The sequence below is a fragment of the Scylla paramamosain genome, unplaced genomic scaffold (genome assembly GCF_035594125.1).
Source record: "Scylla paramamosain isolate STU-SP2022 unplaced genomic scaffold, ASM3559412v1 Contig73, whole genome shotgun sequence".
In the NCBI taxonomy this organism is placed as follows: domain Eukaryota; kingdom Metazoa; phylum Arthropoda; class Malacostraca; order Decapoda; family Portunidae; genus Scylla; species Scylla paramamosain.
Window position 1 is genome coordinate 55,001 of NW_026973738.1, and position 5,000 is coordinate 60,000.

The following is a 5,000-nucleotide window of genomic DNA, read 5'->3' on the forward strand; positions in this document are numbered from 1 at the left end:
TAGTAGTAGTAGTAGAGAGATCTGATGACACTCTGATCATCCCTATCTCCCTTTTAAAGCCTAACTCAAGCTTGTCTCTTTGTAATCTCCTCCTGTGCCTTCCTCCTATCTCCTGCACAAGTTTCCCAGAGTGTGGTGTGAGATGGTAAGGTGGCACCAGGAGTCAAGACTCACTGTTGCGCGGTGTATTTGGTCGCCTCCTCTGAGATGAGAGCAATTCTGGAGATGTTCTTGGCTACAACCTTGGTCTTGTGTGATGCGGCCATGAACCAGGCAGGCGTGCCGGGGACCTGCCGTGCCCCTGGAATGTGATCACATGGGATATTGCATTGTGGGTAGAGATTCACATAAGAACACAAGGGCTACAAGTGGGCAGTCCTTGTATAAAATATTCCTGCTTAGTTTTGCTACTACTGTTTATTGATGGGTAGAAATATACAAGGGTCTCTCTCTCAGTCTCTGTCTTTCATCCCTTTCAATGGTAAATTCCTGAACACCCAGCCTAATTCTGTATCTCCCTTTGTCTGTGACTTAAACTCTTCCAGGATGACCTTTTGACCTTTCTATAGGGGCTGACACCTTAATGACCCTTTTTATATTCAATTTTGTGTTATCTTGGCCAGTGCCCCTCTTACACACACACACACACACACACACACACACACACACACATACCCATATCAAACTTTAGGTATCTGAAATAACTCAAAAGTGAAAAATATAGTTGTGATAGATGGTAACATATACTTAAACCAAAACTGGACAAACAAACAAAAAAACACAACAGCTAGGTAAACACACGCACACATACACACCCACACAGACGCACAGACAGACAAACACTCACCACTCTGGTATATGGCAGGTTCAATAGTATCAAATCTCTCGTTCACAGCCACAGCAGCTTGTTGGACTAGGTTACCCATGTCTCGGAAACTGATGTGGGGCATAGTGACGTGGGGACCTGTGGCAGAAGATTCATTGAGTGATGGATGGATGGATGGATGAATGGATGGTTGGTGAATTGAGTATGGTAATGTTAGGAACTGTTAGAGATTGAGAGTGGATGGATGGAGTAAGCAGGTCAGTGATTGACAGAGTGACTGATGAATTTATGAATGGATACATGGACTGTGTGTGTGTGTGTGTGTGTGTGTGTGTGTGTGTGTGTGTGTGTGTGTGTGTGTGTGTGTGTGTGTGTGTGTGTGTGTGTGTGTGTGTGTGTGTGGATGAGTAATTGAGTATCTGAGTATCTGAGGAATGGATGGATGGGAAGAATAGCACCTTACAAACTGGTATAGTGCATAATAGTATTTGTAATAGTTAAATATAGTAATAGTTTTGTGATATAATAGTATGTTGATATCACCAAGACTAGTGAAGCAACATTACATAATGAAGAATGTCTATTTCTCCATCGTGCAGAACTCGGAAATAGGAGAAGATTCTAGGGCTAAGTGAGACGCCATCATGTTTGTCAACAGCTCTAATTCTTCCTTTCTCAGTACATTCTTACAAAACTACAAAAACTATCACACAATGAGTTTTGACTTATAAACTTATACTTAGTAAATGTAATACTTATGAACATAAATTACTAAAGTTCTTTTCCTTGGCTAAGGCCCCTTATTTAGGACTAGAAACACAGCAGCAAGAAATACTGGCACATTATAGGAACGTGACTATGTGACAGTAAACAAAAACGAGAGCTTGGCCGTCCATTTTGAGGGAGACTTAAGAAACTAAAACAACACTCATAAAATTAAGACTATTGAGGTTATTTCAGATTTAACATCATAAACTCAGTGATAGTACAGTATTTATGATAGCTCTATGATAATTTACACCACCATCACCACCCATTACTCACTTACCTGAAGGAATGGGGTCAATATCCACAGCTAAGGAAAATCCTGAGGTTCCTAAAGGGATTTGCTGAAGGGACCTCTCCTCTCTTCCTCTTTCCCCATCCTCTCCTCCCCAGACCTCCATGCCTGCCACAGTCAGCCACAGATACCACCATGTCACCACACAGGCTGTCATACACACTCTGGAGAAGAAATGGAGCAAGATAATGCAATGACACAAAGGGAAACACAATTTTCAGGGTCAGTAATTAGGGTAGGAAAATAAATCATTGGTTTAAACTTAATAAAAGGTAGAGAGGTTAAGAGGGGTCTGATAGTGGTCTTATAGTGGTATAGGGGACATAATAAGAATGATATAAGCAAAATTCTAAAGGTAGGGATATAAATAATGGGTTTGTGCTTGATAAAGGCAGAATTAGATTAAGAGGAGGTCTAATCCATTTCTTCAAGTGATATGGGATGCAACAAGGGTGATATATGCAAAATTCTGAGCAGTAAACAGGGAAGGACAAGAAGTAAAAATGGATTCAAGCTTGAGGATAGATTTAAGAAAGACAGGATAGAATGACATAGACTCAGTAATCAGGTTGTTAGTGCTGAGTCATTGGGGAGCTTTAGACAAATTTATGGACTGGGTGGAAATAAAGTAAGAGTAGAATAACACACACAGCAAAGGATAAGGTAATATCATAAAGGATAATAATATATTGGGGCTTCCACTCATTCACCCTGCTCTAATAGACAGACTGGCATCAAAAGCACCTCTCTCTCTCTCTCTCTCTCTCTCTCTCTCTCTCTCTCTCTCTCTCTCTCTCTCTCTCTCTCTCTCTCTCGGTCTCTTGTAGCATTGAAGTCATAATGTAGTCAAGATTGTCACATTTATCGTGTCATATTTCACAAGAGTTACTGGGTGTCTTACCTCTTTTTTTGGATATCTGTTATCATCTAACGAAATACTAAAATAGAGTATTTTTACATGTTTGTGTAGGATATTAATGAGGCAATAGGGAAGATAGTAAACATGGTATGCTTTTCATACTATCTAAATCTCGGGGGAAAAACACTTATTTTGCTCCTTAATTGATGAAACTCAAGGTTAGTGAGACTTCCTCTTCTAATATATTTCCACAAAATATGAATGCATAAAATCCCCTAAAAAATATTTCTTTTCATAAGTTAGAAATAAAATCTGCATATTGAGATGGTCTTTTGGAGGCGCCAAAACAGTTTAAACAAATCTGTGACGGAGGGGAGTTCCAGCCGCTCTGGTGTTTATTTTACCTGTCCCACGAACACAACAGTGGCCTGGCCAACATTCAGCGACCTGGAGACACATTACCAAGTAAGCAAGTGGACATTGCCGCCCTGACAAGCTTTTTAAAGTGTAAAGACGTGCTGGGTATGACAAGCCTTAGCTGGGTGCTTGGCATAACAACAGCGGCATCCTGGCTTCCTTCCCGCGCACAGTTTGCTCTCTCTCTCTCTCACCAAGAAAACAACAATATTTGCTCTGCGGAGACGAGGTTAATGTGTGTTCAGGAACATCTGGTGCATTATGCTGTATAAAAGTGAGCGAGCTGGCTGTACCAAGGCGACTGCATTTTGCTCCATAAAACCACGTTGAAGGAATTAAGTTAACATCAACAGATAACATTAAATCAACAACATAATTACACTGGAAGGAATACAAGGACGGCAATTCAACAGTACATCATATACGTTGTGTTTGGGGATGACTGCCGCGAGAGGAGGCTTGGCTAGCGGACTAACTGAAATAACCCACAAACCACAATGCAAACCGCAAGACCTTACACTTTATATAATACAATGAAGCTTCTCTTTATCCAAGCCAGCATCACCACCACCACCACCACCACCACTTCAAGCTTCTTAAAAGGTAAAAATAATCTAATTAGTATTATTTGTTATTATTATTGCTATTATTATTATTATTATTATTACCATTGTCTAAAAAAATGCCATGTATCATCTGGTTAAGAGATTTAAAAAGCCAGAGAGAGAGAGAGAGAGAGAGAGAGAGAGAGAGAGAGAGAGAGAGAGAGAGAGAGAGAGAGAGAGAGAGAGAGAGAGAGAGAGAGAGAGAGAGAGAGAGAGAGAGAGAGAGAGAAATATAAACGATGATAATAAACTTGTAAGAAAAGGAGGAGGAGGAGGAGGAGGAGGAGGAGGAGGAGGAGGAGGAGGAGGAGGAGGAGGAGGAGGAGGAGGAGGAGGAATAAGCAAGATAAACAACAACAACAGCAACAGCAGCAGCAACAACAACAACAACAACAACAACAACAACAACAACAACAACAACAACAACAACAACAACAACAACTCAGTCTTTCCATAAAACAAAGACAAGACACATCTTCTTCCAAAACATTTTCCAAAACCATTTTTCACATCATTTCTGAGACAGGAAGTGAGATTCAGTTGAATATTCAATTATCAGGGGGCAATTTCCTGCTAACCCTCTTAAATTGGGGGAGGAGGAGGAGGAGGAGGAGGAGGAGGAGGAGGAGGAGGAGGAGGAGGAGGACATGAACTGATAAGAAAATTTCAACAGTATATTTTGTATTTTTGAAGCAGGAAACCACAGATTGAAGCAGTAAAACAATAAAAAACCCAGCTGGAAGAGGAGGAGGAGGAGGAGGAGGAGGAGGAGGAGGAGGAGGAGGAGGAGGAGGAGGAGGAGGAGGAGGAGGAGGAGGAGGAGGAGGAGGAGGAGGAGGAGGAGGAGGAGGAGGAGGAGAAGGAGGAGGAGGAGAAGGAGGAGAAGGAGGAGGAGGAGAAGGAGGAGGAGGAGAGAATGTACAGTTGATTAACAGATTATAACCATTAATAATATATATATAAACACACCATTTTATCAATACACAAAGCTGGAAATTTCTCATAGTGGCATTGCTAGTATTAGTCAATCAGTAAGTGATATGTATTGCTAAACAACAGAAGAACACAAAGGTTGGTGCAGGAAGCCATCAGTCCTACACGTGGCAGTCCCTGTACAAAACACGCCTGCCTGTCTGTTTTCACCTGTTAAAGCTTCTTATTGATAGAAATTATTGGTGAAACACTGCTATTTATGACACACACTCTGTTGTGCACTGTAGGGTGAAAGACACT

The 5,000-nt window shown here is 41.2% G+C and overlaps 1 long non-coding RNA gene across 1 annotated transcript in view; it reads right to left on the reverse strand.

The window, feature by feature from the left end:
- LOC135098690 (uncharacterized) overlaps positions 1 to 5,000 on the reverse strand; it is an 11,929-nt gene that overhangs the window by 2,223 nt on the left and 4,706 nt on the right. The gene's annotated exons all lie outside the window — the stretch shown is intronic.